The sequence below is a fragment of the Glycine max genome, chromosome 1, assembly GCF_000004515.6.
Source record: "Glycine max cultivar Williams 82 chromosome 1, Glycine_max_v4.0, whole genome shotgun sequence".
Classification (NCBI taxonomy): Eukaryota; Viridiplantae; Streptophyta; class Magnoliopsida; order Fabales; family Fabaceae; genus Glycine; species Glycine max.
In genome coordinates, this window is record NC_016088.4 from 21,607,563 (window position 1) to 21,622,014 (window position 14,452).

Sequence of the window (14,452 nt, forward strand, 5' to 3'; positions counted from 1 at the left end):
AGAAGGCATATATTGCATAGGATGACAATCACTCATCCTATGGTTCGGAGAAGGAGATCAACCTTCTATCCAAGGACTATGAGAGCGATGACAACATCTCTCAAGAAGATTAAGCAAAAAGCAAAAGTCTGACTTCCATCTTTGAAGATCTAGGCACTTAAATCATGAAAAAGGTAACATCAAAACCATTCTCTTTTAAATTAAGTTGGTTAAAACTTTCCTTTCAATTAACTTGCTTATATGATGACTTACAAAATCTTATTTTGTTTGTCTTGGTTAATTGTTATTGTGAATATTTGCTTATATGTTTGATTGAGTTATTTTTTCTTTTCTCAAAGCATAAAGTTTATTTTTAAACAAATATTTGATGATGTCTATGATTCTTGCATGATTTTTAATATGATATGTGAATTACTTGCTTAAGAGTCATTCTTGAAGTTTTTTTTTAAAAAAAATCATTATGTTATACATATTTATTTTTATATAAGAGTTTTCAGATATAAAGTATTTTTTGATTCTGAAAAATGTGTTATCAATCATAAGCATGATAAAGATATTTAGCATATAGGTTTCAAAGAAAATAATGTTTACATGATTGATATGAAACAACAATTATTTGATTATGGGATTGTATTAAACCATATTCCTATAAAATGTGACAACACAAGCGCCATAAATCTATCTAAGAACCCAGTCCTCCACTCAAGAACCAAGCACATAGAAATTAGGCATCATTTTCTTAGAGATCATGTCCTAAAAGGTGACTGTGTTCTAGAATTTGTAGATACCAAAAACCAACTCGTAGACATCTTCACAAAACTACTACCCAAAGATTCTTTCTAAACCTTTACTAATTAAAAATTACTCTTCTAAGGCTTTTACTAAATTGTTAAGAGAATGAGGAGTAGAAGAGAAACTTAACAGAAAGTAAAAAGCGGAAATTAAAATGCACATCTGAAAGTAAAAGAGTAGGGAAGAAGGAGACAAACACACAAGAGTTTTTATACTGGTTCGGCAACAACCCGTGCCTACATCCAGTCCCCAAGCGACCTGCGGTCCTTGAGATTTCTTTCAACCTTGTAAAAATCCTTTTACAAGCACAGATCCACAAGGGATGTACCCTCCCTTGTTCTCTTTGAAACCCTAGTGGATGTACCCTCCACTAGAACTGATCCACAAGAGGTGTACCCTCTCTTGTTCTCAGTCAAACCCAAGTAGATGTACCCTCTACTTGTACCACAAAGGATGTACCCTCCAATGTGTTAAGACAAAGATCTCAGGCTATTAAACCTTTGATACTTTTGTGAATGGGGATACAAAAGAATTCTCAGGCGGTTAGTACTTTGAACACTTTTGTATTAGGGAAAGGGAAGAATCAAAAGAATTCTAAGACTGTGTCGTTTTGAATTCTTTGACAAGGAAGAAGGGAGACACAAAAGAATTCAGGCGGTTAGTCCTTTGTTCTTTTGGAAAAGGGAGAAGAGAGACACAAAAAGAATTCAGGCGGTTAGTCCTTGGCAAATTCTTTTTGGCAAAGGGAGAAGAGAATGAAAAGATGAATAACACAAGTTTTCAAGGTTTGGAAAACCAGAAAACTTCAGAAAGCTTTTGGTACAAAGAAGAAGAAGTTCAAAGAGATTCAAGGCTTGTAAAGGATTGTAAGAAATTGGTTGGAAAAGTATTCAAGATTCTTGAAATGCAAAACAAAGCCTTGCTTTTATAGACTCTTCATGTCTAGTCAAGACAACCATTAGAAGAGTTATGACTTTTAGAAAAACTTGAAAACCAATTTGAAAAAGTCAAAATACTATTTGAAGAGTTACATCTTTTGATTTTATTCAGAAACAATCATTGGTAATCGATTACCAAATTAGTGTAATCGATTACACAAAGCTTTTATGTGAAAGGATGTGATTCTTCACTTTTGAATTTGAATTTCAACGTTCAAAGGCACTGGTAACCGATTACCAAAACATTGTAATCAGTTACAGCTTTTTGAAATTAATTGGAACGTTATAAATTCAGTTTGAAAACTTTTTCAAAACAATTTTGCTACTGGTAATTTATTACACCAATCTGGTAATCGATTACCAGAGAGTAAAAACTCTTTGGTAAACATGTTTTGAGAAAAATCATGTGCTACTCAATTTTTGAGAAAAACTTTTCATACTTATCTTGATTAAGCCTTCTCTTGATTCTTGAATCTTGAGTCTTGAATCTTGATCTTGATTCCTGTGATCTTGAACCTTGAATCTTGATTCTTGACTCTTAACTTTCTTCTTGAGTCTTGAATTCTTCTTGATTCTATCTTGAACTCTTGAATTGTTCTTGATTCACTTGAGTTGTTCTTTGATTGATCTTTGAGCTTTTTTTCATCACCATTGTCATCATCTTTTGTTATTCTCATTGTTATCATCAAAACACCTTTGAATCACCTTTGATTCACCATGAAGCTTTGCTTCTACACTTATTAGTATGTTACTTTCTAATTTAGTTGTTTTTAATTTGGTTATCTTGGATGACTCTCTAAATTATCTGACATTTTATTATAGCTTATGAATAAATTATGCTTAGTTTATGTATGTGTTATTGTCTTCCTTGTTTGGATGATTATGAGTGAATGTATGATTTTATGTCTCTATATGCACTTTGGTTTTTTGTTGATGCCAAAGGGGGAGAGAAAGTTGGGATTAAATCAAGAACTCATATAATTAAATAACTTAATTTCAAGTGAAGCTTAAACTCAAAAACAAAGGGGGAGAATTACGTGAGTGATTGATTAGAAGATAGAGCTTGTATGCGTATCTTGATTTCAAATTTGTCATCATCAAAAAGGGGGAGATTGTAGAAGCAAGCTTCATGATGATGAAACAAGCAATTTTGATGATGCCAAAAGCCCAAGTGATTGATTCAAGACTTCAAGATCAAGCATCAAGAATCCAATCCAAGATTCAAGAGAAGAAATCAAGACGCAACAAGTCTTTGTAGTAGGGGTAGTTTTGTAATTTCACATGCATTAAGTGAATATTTGATGTGTGTGTTGGGAAATAAACTTAATTGAATTGGAAGAAGCCCAATCCAATTAAATTTTACAGGGGTAGGTGAGCATTTGCTTGCTACACCCCATTGCCACATCATACAATCACACTTTGTGCATGTCCTTCATGCTTTACATGACTCATGACACCTAAGCACACTTAGTGGAGAATCTTGGACTTGATCTTGGATTAGTGGGTTGAACCATAGCTAAAATTCGCTAGTCATAATTAGTGAAATTTTGGCTCAAAAATTTCGCTCCTCAAATTCAAGTGAAATTTGAATAGAAATTCAAATTTCCCTCCAATTTTGTGTGATACTAAGGTTATAAATAGAGGTCATGTGCGTGCATTTTTCAACTTTGATCATTTAAGAATTACACTTCAAAGTCAAGACCTCATTTGAGGCATAAAATTTCGTGCTCCTTCTCTTCCTTTCCCTCCACTCATCTTCTCCTACCTTTAAGCTCTTATCCATGGCTTCCTATGGTGGTGAGCTTGTTCTTGATTCATCTTCTCATTGAAGTGGCATCTCCAATCATCTTTCTTCCTTCTCCATTCCGTTGCCATTGATCTTCAAGAAGCAAAGGACTCCATTGATGAATAAGATCCAAGGCCTACAAGCTCCACATGGAGCTACGTTAGAGGGAACAAATAAAGGAAGAAGATAGAAGGAAAATACTAAAAGAGTTAAGAAAAGAAAAACATGCCTCCTATAGTAGTCATGACTCCTACAAAATCCTAAGTGAAGAACTTAGTGACTATTATGGAGGAAGGCACAGGTCACATCCTAGATCTCACTCCCATAGGAGAGAAAAGGAAAGAAAGCCTCAAGAGGCTAAGATTAACCTCCCATATTTCCATGGGAAGGACGATGTAGAGTCTTATTTAAATTGGGAAATAAAGGTTGAGCAACTCTTTGCTTGCCATCATATTAGTGAAGAGAGAAAAGTTCCGTTGGCTACCCTTAGCTTTCAAGGGTTTGCCCTCTGATGTGTCATTATTTTCTCCTATTTCTTAACCCTTTTTGTCACCATTTTAATTACTGATGAGCCTTAATTGTCAAATTAATGATGCAGTTTTATCATTTGGGCCTACTTGACTAATTTTGTGTTTTTAATTTAATTTCAGGAGAATTATAAGCAATTGGGCATGAATCCGGAATTAGGCTTGAACTTGAAGAGAGCAGACAATTTTATTTTATCAAATCTTATCTTATCCAGGTTTTATTCCATCTAGATTTTATTTCGTCCAGGTTGTATTTCATCCAATCTTATCTTATCTTGTCCAGATTTTATTTTTATTTTGTCTATGGGCTTGGACTTAAAATAGATTTGTAAGCTTTGGGGTTGAGGACCTATATAAAAGTACCAGGGTTTTAGTTTTTTAGAGTTTTTTTGGAGAGGAGAATAATTCTAGGATTTTGGAATTCCAATTTTTACTGTTCATACGCACTGTTCACATAGAATAAAATTCTTTTTCTGCAATTTCGTTTCTGCTTCAATCTACAATTCTGTTTTCTACTGATTAATGGAAGGCTAAGTCTCCAGCGTTGTTTTCTCTTGAGGATTAAGCACAACTCTCTTTGAGGTTTTGTTATTACTATTGAATTCTGATAAGTTTTTCCTCTTCACCAATGACTCTGTATTTGTTGCTATTAATCAATGCATGCTTAGTGCTTGATTAATTTTCTCTGTGCTTAATTTACGTTCATGCTTAATGATCAGTTTCGTTCATGATTAATTGGTGTATGTGTTGCTCAATCACATAATTTTCGCTTAGTAATTTAATTTAGGGTTGGATTAAGTGGTTGAATTGATTAAGGATAAATTCTCGTAACCTAGGATAAGAGACTTGCTTGTGAATCAAGGGGAAATAACATGTTTTAATTCTGTTATTTTCTAATTAAAATTTGCCCGCTGTTTAAATTACAAAAACAAACAACCCCCCTCCCCCCAATTTGTTACTGTTTTATCGCTATCTATTATGAACGTTGGTTGACCATTGCTCGTTGGGAGACGACCTAGGATCACTTCCTAGATACTGCATTTTTAATGTTCATTTGATTCGGGTACGACCTTGATCACCCTCTATTGGTGGACTTCCATTGTTAAATGATGCAATCCTACCCCCAAGGGCATTGGATATAAGACTCCAAGAAGATTGGGCCAAAGATGCAAGAGAAGGCCCTAGGATTCTCATGAGCCTTGGGGTAGATTTCGGGCCCATGGGCTAAGTATGAGCCCACTTATCTTTGTACATATTAGATAAAGGTTTCATTAATTTTGGTCCTTGTATTTAGGGCTCCATAATATATAGGATTTTTCAGCCCTTGTATTTTAGGGCACCTAAACTAGTTTTTGTATTAGGGGTAGTTTTGTAATTTCCCATGCACTAAGTGAATATTTGATGTGCGTGGTTGGAAATAAATTTAATTGAATTGGTAGAAGCCCAATCCAATTAAATTTTAGAGGGGGAGGTGAGCATTTGCTTACCACACCCCATTACCACATCATATAGTCACACTTTGTGCATGTCCTTCATGGTTTACATGCCTTATGACACCTAAGCACACTTAGTGGAGAATCTTGGAATTAATCTGGATTAGTGGGCTGAACCATAACTAAAATTCACTAATCATAATTAGTGAAATTTTGGCTCCAAAGTTTGGCTCCACAAATTCAATTTCAAATTCAAGTGAAATTTGAATTGAAATTCAAATTTCCCTCCAATTTTGTGAGACACTTAGGCTATAAATAGAGGTCATGTGTGTGTATTTTTTAGAACTTTGATCATTTGAATATTAAACTTCAGATTTCAGAGCTCTTTTAGAGCACAAAATTTCATGCTCTTCTCTTCCTCTCCCTTCATTCATCTCCTTCTTCCTCCAAGCTCTTATCCATGGCCTCCTATGGTGGTGAGCTTCTTCTAGACTCATCTTCTCCTTGAAGTGGCGTCTCCTCTCTCTCTTCCTTCTCCATTCCGCTGCCATTCATATTTCAAGAAGCAAAGGAATCCATTGATGAAGAAGATCCTAGGCCTACAAGATCCAATGGAGCTTACATCATGGGTTCTTGAAACTCATGGATTCTTTCCTCAACACCTGTAAAAAGAATAAAAACATATGTATTAGTGATGTTGGGTATGTTAGAGTACGGTAAGGACTGAAAACCCCTTTCCTGGCCATCTTCCCATGAGAGAATATAGTTCCTCACCCACTCAATGAGTGGCGCCACTAGTATAGAAAAATATGGGACAAACCTTTTGTAAAAGTTTGCTAAGATATTGAAGCCCCAAATTTCCCTTATACTTGGTGGAGTAGGTCACTCAAGAATGACCTTTATTCCCTTAGGGTCCATGGGAATCCCTTGATCACTATTTAAAAATTTAAGGAAAGTAATGGAATAAAACATACATTTTTCTATATTTTCATGTTGATTATTCCTACAAAAAATTACGACAAACCTAAGGTGTCCCACATGAGCACCTTGGTTTGCATTGAATCAAAAAATAAGAACAAACCTACCTAATGAGTCCCTATGTACACAAACCATGAAGATGTTGGGTGCATGAGTGATTTTACAAAAGAGTGTTGCACCACTCAACATATTCATCATACCACCTATCATAGGGATTTGGTGCCTAATAATACCTATTTTAGGCACCAACAAAGCACAAGGATTTAAGCTCTTGCGAACCAAACCCTCATCCAACAACTCTTTTACTTGAGGAATAACCTCAAGCTCAAGAGGTATGGCGGTGCTATGAGATTTTTCCCTTGATAGGAGAAGGTAGAAAGATTGTTTAAGAAGGAGTGCTATTTTAATATCACCTTTTGTTGCAAAATGATTTTCCTTCTTAACAATCTTCTTGGAGGAATCCTTTTCCTCTTTTTCCTTCCCCCTGGCATTTGAAGACAAGGCCTTACTATCCTTCTTTTTCTTTTGTTTTTCTAATTTTTCTTCCTCATCCCTCTTAACTTTCATAGTTAGTTGATCTTTGGCCACCTATGAAGGTGTTTGAGGATGCAACACAAATTTAGTGCCAAGATGGGTGAAGGTAATCTCATTAGTTAGGCCATTATAAATGATCTTCCTATCAAATTGCCACAACCTTCCTAAAAGAATATGTCCTGCCTCCATGGGAAGATGTCCCAATGGAGAAAGGTACCTTCACTTATTGGTTAACTATCATTTCCCCTTGCTCATTGAGCCATTGAAGTTTATAAGGTTTTGGGTGGGGAATGATAGTGAGGTTTAACTTGGAAACTAATTTTGTGCTACAACAATTGCAACAAGATCCATTATCCACAATGAGAGAACAAGTTTTATCTAAAATTTTGCATCTTGTATGAAAGATGTTCTCCCTTTGGGATTGAGATAGATCACAAGATTGACCTCCAAGGAGCCTTCTAACCATTAAGAGGTCACCGTCTTCATGGGGGTAGACTTCCTCACTAGACTCTTCACCCCTTACTTCATCTTCACTTCCACTAGAGGAAGGGCAAGAGGTAGTCTCCTCTTGACTACTATAAATGTCTTGACCACTCATGATCATGGTTTTCTTTGTGGGGCATTGAGAAGTAATGCCACCTCTCCCAAGACATTTGAAGCATTTAATGTTGCTAGTCCTTTCTTGGGAACTAGTCTTAGGGGTGTATTTCTCTATGGTCTTACCCTTATCTTCCTTGGGTTTTGAAGGTGCAGCCCCTAAAATTCCATGGGCTTGGTCCTTCCTTGGATAAGGGTGAGAGCCATAAGATTTTTAAGAAGGCTTTCTTTTAAGTTGTTGCTCCACTCTTATACAAAGTTGGACTAGCTCATCTAGGTCCCTATATGGAAGGAGTTCAACCTTGTCCCTCACTTTCATATTAAGCCCACTAAGGAACCTAGCTATGCTTGTTCTTTCCTCCTCCCTAAGTCCAACTCTTAAAAGGAGTAGTTCCATTTGTTGTCTATATTCTTCAACACTCATACTCCCTTGTCTAAGCCTTTGAAGCTTGTCCATAAGCTCTCTTTCATAGTAGGAGGGAATGTGCCTCTTCCTAAGGGCACTCTTAAGATCATTCCAATACTCTACTGGAGGATCCCCATGAATCCTTCGTTCCCTAACAAGGGAAGTCCACCAATAGAGGGCATACCCTTGAAAGCTAAGGGTAGCCAATGGAACTTTTCTCTCTTCGCTAATATGGTGGCAAGCAAAGAGTTGTTCAACCTTCATTTCCCAATCTAAGTAGGCCTCAACATTATCTTTTCCATGGAAATATGGGAGGCTAATGTTAACCTCTTGAGGCCTTCTATCCTTTTCTCTTCTTTGGGAGTGATGTTTAGTATGTGAACTATGGCGCCCTCTATAATAGTCACTAAGTTCTTCACTTAAACTCTTGCAAGAGTCATGAGTACTAAAGGAGACATGTTTTTCTCTTTTCATTTCTTTCATTATTTTTCTTCTTTTTTCCTCTCTTATTTTCTCTCTTTCATCTTGACTTTATTTCTTCCACTCTTTTTTTACCTTTTTCTTTTCTCTCTTGTTTTTCTTTCCACAACTTAAGGGATCTCAACTCATCTAATATCTTATACAAGGGGTCCTTAGGAGTAGAACCCTCACCATTAACACTAGATGAAGAATGAAGACTCATGTTGGTTCCTAAGTTATGGTTCTTTCTTGTTGGGTGTTTGAAAACAAAAGGTAAAAGAAACTATGGTTGAAACTAGCCAAAATATTCACTAAAAGAGGTGTGAAAGATAAGGTAAAAACTAATTGGTAAAAGGCAAGCTATCTAGGCGGTTTGACAATGGAGGGTAAAGGAAATAAGCTATGAAAGTAAGCAAGAAATTAAAGTGCAAGAAATGCAAACTAGGCGGATCCTAAGAGTGTTTGGATGACCTCATTTAAGGTTTCCAACAAAATACTCACTATCCTAAGGGAAAATTGCCTAAAATTATTACACACAAATGGAAGTAGGGTGACCTAGCGGAGGCTCCCAACTTACTTCCAATGGAAGGCCTTTTTGTTACAAAATTTGAAAGCAAAGCAAATTGCCAATTACAGAATTACAAAGAAAAAAGTCCTCAATTGTGGTGGCTATTCTCTCTTTAGTGTTTCACTCAATTTGGAGTGCTTCTTAGTCCAATAGCTCTTAAGGTGGTTGGCCCCTTGCTTCATTACTCTAATTCTTCAAGATATGGCACCAATACTCCTTTCCAATTCCCTATATGGCAACTCACAAGCAAGGCAACAAAGAGACAAGCAATAACCAGACCAAAAAAAATGAAAATGAAAGCTAAACCAATAGAGTTTTAACAAGACAAATTTCCAAGGATTATTCAACAATTAAAGCAATGAAAAGCACAAAACAAGCAAGCTATGACTCAAAGAGAAACCTAGAATGGCTCTAGAGTAGAATAGAAAAACTAAAAAAAAAAGACTCAAGAAACCTCTAGTTTTGGCACTTGTTTTCACAATAATTTTCAATTGAAATTTCAGAACTAGGATTGGTATAAAATAGGCACCAATTATAGAGCAAATTTTGAGCCAAAACAACAAGCACACTTTCCTTTCACTTTTTTTTTTCTGGACACTGATTTTTCTTATTTTTTCCTTTAATCCAAATCGCTTGGTTTTTTTTTTATAATTTTGGTCCAGATGTCTAGAAAATTCAGTAAAACTTTCAGCTCAAAAAACGTAGTTACCAATTCCCAGTAATTTATACAAGTTCGTATGTTCAAGCTGCCAGCACCAGCGATTTCAACATAGAAATCAAGAGTAGTGTTTATGTTGCTTAAGGCTAGGATAGTTACAATTTGTGTTTGCTTATGCTCAATTATCTTGAATAACACAATTCAAGAGATCTTAAGACTTATTTTGATTCACAAATCCAGCCACAACTCAGCACCACAACTCAACTTCATCATAGGCATCATGTAGGAAACTTAGAAAACAAAAAAAAAGTTCAAGAACAAGACTACTTCTGGGAATTGATTTAGAACATGTTATGAACTAAATAACATGCATGAATTAGACTCAAAATTCAAAAGATAGGCTAAGAATGACAAGAATACATGAAAAAATGCATCTAGAATTCAATCATCAAAAAAAGAAAAAATCAACACAAACTTAGAACATAATGTGACAATTACTATGACTAAACATGACTCTAAGACAACATGGATTAAGTGATTTACACTTAGATTTTTTTGTTTTTTTTGCTAATCAATATTTTGGAAGAAAATTTAGATCTAAGGTTCAGCACTAGAATATTATGAATGAAAATTGATAGAACCTAAAATCAACACAAAAACATGATTCAAGAGTAGATCTACAAAATTTGAACCGTAGGAGGCCATGGATAAGAGCTTGGAGCAAGAAGGAGAGGAAGAGAAGAGCACGAAATTTTGTGGAGCCAAACTTTGGAACCAAAATTTTACTAATTATGATTAGTGAATTTTAGTTATGGTTCAGCCCACTAATCCAAGATAAAGTCCAAGATTCTCCACTAAGTGTGCTTAGGTGTCATGAGGCATGTAAAGCATGAAGGACATGTATAAAGTGTGACTATATGATGTGGCAATGAGGTGTAGCAAGCAAATGCTCACCTCCCCCTCTAAAATTTAATTGGATTGGGCTTCTCCCAATTCAATTAAATTTATTTCTCAACACACACATCAAATAATGCATGTGAAATTACAAAACTACCCATAATACAAAAACTAGTCTAGGTGCCCTAAAATACAAGGGCTGGAAAATCATATATTTCTAGGGTACCCTACCTACATTATGGACCCCTAAATACAAGGACAAAAAATAATGAAATCCTAATCTAATATGTACAAAGATAAGTGTGCTCATACTTAGCCCATGGGCCCGAAATCTATCCTAAGGCTCATGAGAACCCTAGGGCCTTCTCTTGCATCTCTAGCCCAATCTACTTGAAGTCTTCTATCCAATGCCCTTGTGGGGTAGGGTTGCATCAGATACGCCCTGGGCTACCTCGTTTTAGGGGAATAGAACACAAAATAGACTTAGTCCTAGACTCCTAGGAGTAAGCCTTCCTAATAGGACTAACCCTCAGGAGACTAAGGAGATAGAGTCTTAGGTTAAGGAATTGTTGGAGAAAGGCTGCGTCCAAGAGAGCCTAAGCCCTTGTGTTGTGGCAGTGTTGTTGGTGCCCAAAAAGGATGGTAAGTGGAGAATGTGTATAGATTGCAGGGCCATCAACAACATTAATGTAAAGTATAGGCATCCCATTCCTATACTTGATGATTTGCTTGATGAGTTGCAAGGTGCAAATATCTTTTCAAAAATTGATCTTTTAAGTGGTTATCATCAAATCAGGATGAAAGCGGGTGATGAGTGGGAAACTGCTTTCAAGATCAAGTTTGGTTTGTAAGAATGGCTAGTGATGACTTTTGGGCTCACTAATGCACCAAACACCTTTATGAGGCTTATGCATCATGTCTTAAGGGATTTCATAGGTAGATTCGTAGTTGTTTATTTTGATGATATTTTAGTGTACAGTAGGAGCCTAGATGATCAAGTTCTTTTAGTTCTTAGGAAAAACACTCTCTATGCCAATATAGAGAAGTGTACCTTTTGTTTAGATAATATAGTTTTCTTAGGATTTGTAGTTGGTAGAAATGGGTTCCAAGTGGACCTTGAGAAAATCAAGGCCATCCAAGAATGGCCCATCCCAAAGAGTGTAGGAGATATTAGGAGCATCCATGGGTTATCAAGCTTTTATATATAGAAGGTTTGTTCCTAATATCTCTACACTTTCCTCACCTCTCAATGAGCTATTGAAGAAGAATGTGGCATTCACTTGGGGTGAAAGACAAGAGCAAGCCTTTGCTTTGCTCAAAGAAAAGCTCACCCAGGCACCTGTTCTAGCTCTTCCTGACTTTTCTAAAACTTTTGAGCTAGAATGTGGTGCCTCTGGAGTGGGTGTGGGAGCTATATTGTTGCAAGGTGGGAACACTATTGCTTTTTATAGTGAATACCTTCATGGTGCCACCCTCAACTACCCCACCTATGATAAAGAGCTTTATCCCTTAATAAGAGCCCTCCAAACTTGGGAACATTACCTTGTTTCCAAGGAATTTGTCATTCATAGTGATCATGAATCACTTAATTACATTAGAGGGCAAAGCAAGTTAAACAAAAGGCATGCAAAATGGGTAGGGTGCCTAGAGAAATTTCCATATGTTATCAAATACCAAAAGGGAAAAACAAATGTGGTAGCTGATGCCCTCTTTAGGAGGCACACATTGTTTTGCTCCCTAAGAGCTCAAATCTTAGGATTTGATAACATTAGGGAATTGTATGCTTTAGATGAACATTTTTCTCCCATTTGTGAGGCTTGTGGGCAAAAAAAAGGCCCAAGATGGATTCTATTTGGCCCAGGGGTATTTGTTCAAAGAGGGAAAGCTTTGCATATCCCAAGGATCCATCAAGAAATTACTTGTGAAAGAGAGCCATGAAGGTGGGCTCATAGGCCACTTTGGGATAGATAAGACCCTTGTCTTACTAAAAGAAAATTTTTATTGGCCCCATATGAAGAAAGATGTCCATAAGCATTGCACTAGGTGTGTGGCTTGTTTACAAGCCAAGTCTAGGGTGATGCCTTATGGGCTATACACACCCTTACCCATCCCATCTACACCCTAGGTAGACATTAGTATGAACTTTATCCTTGGGCTTCCTAGAACCCAAAGAGGTTTAGACTCTATCTTTGTGGTGGTGGATAGTTTTAGCCAAATGGACAAAATAGACATCTGGACGAAAATAATGGACAAAGAATGTACAAAAACGAAAAAGAAATGAGCAAGCAAAAGTGATAAAGATTAACATCAAAATACACGTCCAGAACAGCGAAAAAAATGTGTATGCTTGATTTGCTTGAAAATTGTTCATTATTTTGAGTTGTATTACAAGCCTATTTGACTTCTTGGATTTGTTCATCTTTTGAATGTGTTGCGAAATTGACATAACCAGAATTTTTCTTTTGTCTTGTTTTTAATTTGTCAATCTAATCTAGTGCTATTCTAGGACTTCCTTTATGTTCCACCTTGGCTTGTGGTGTTGTCCTTTTGCTTTATTTTTCCTTGAATCTCATTGAATTATTGTCATGTTAAATTTCCTTTTGTTTTAGCTTTCATTTCATCTTTTGGTTTCTTGTTTGTCTTCTTCATTTTTTGTGTTTAAGTGTTACCTACAATAAGGATTGCAAGAGGAAATTAGTGCATTGCTTGAAAGAAGATTTTTGAGTCTTGGAGGTTAATCATCCCAGGACCAAATTTTGAGTGAAACACTTGAGAAAACAAACAAGCATTGAAGACAAATTTGAAGACCTTAATTGCTTTGTTAAATTTGTTGTAATAGAACAATTGAGTTCTGAATTTTTTCTATTGCAATTCCTTGTATTTGGACATTCTTCAGGGGTGTATTGGGAGTGTCCAAGGGACTGCCCAAACCTCTATTTGTGTGTAATAGCTTAGTGTAAACCGTGTAGACTAAGTGAAGAGCCAGTTGGGACCTCCAAAAGGTCATCCAAGCCTTCACATAGGAAACCATCTAGCTTGCTTTAAATTTCCTTTACCATCCATTGTCAAACCACCTAGATAGCTTGCTTTTTACCAATTAGTTTTTACCTTGTCTTTGACACATCTTTTAGTTTTTATTTTGGCTAGTTTGAACCATATTTTCTTTTACCTTTTGTTTTTAAACCCCTAACAAGAAAGAACCACAACTTAGGAACCAACATGAGTCTTTATTCTTCATCTAGTGTTAATGATGAGGGTTCTACTCCTAAGGACCCCTTGTATAGGATATTAGATGAGTTGAGATCCCTTAAATTATAGGGAGAAAAACAAGAGAGAAAAGAAAAAGGAAAAAAAGAGTGGAAGAAATAAGTCACGATGAAAGAGAGAAAATAAGAGAGGAAGAAAGAAGAAAAATAATGAAAGAAATGAAAAGAAAAAAACATGCCTCCTATAGTAGGCATGACCCTTGCAAGAGTTTAAGTGAAAAACTTAGCAACTATTATGGAGGGCGGCATAGGTCACATACTAAACATCACTCCCAAAGAAGAGAAAAGGAGAGAAGGCCTCAAGAGGTTAACATTAGCCTCCTATATTTCCATGGAAAACATAATGTTGAGGCCTACCTTGATTGGGAAATGAAGGTTGAACAACTCTTTGCTTGCCATCATATTAGTGAAGAGAGAAAAGTTCCATTGGCTACCCTTAGCTTTCAAGGGTTTACCCTCTATTGGTGGACTTCCCTCATTAGGAAAAGAAGGATTCATGGGGATCCTCCAATAGAGTGTTGGAAGGATCTTAAGAGTGCCCTTAGGAAAAGACACATTCCCTCCTACTATGAAAAGGAGTTTATGGACAAGCTCCAAAGGCCTAGACAAGGGA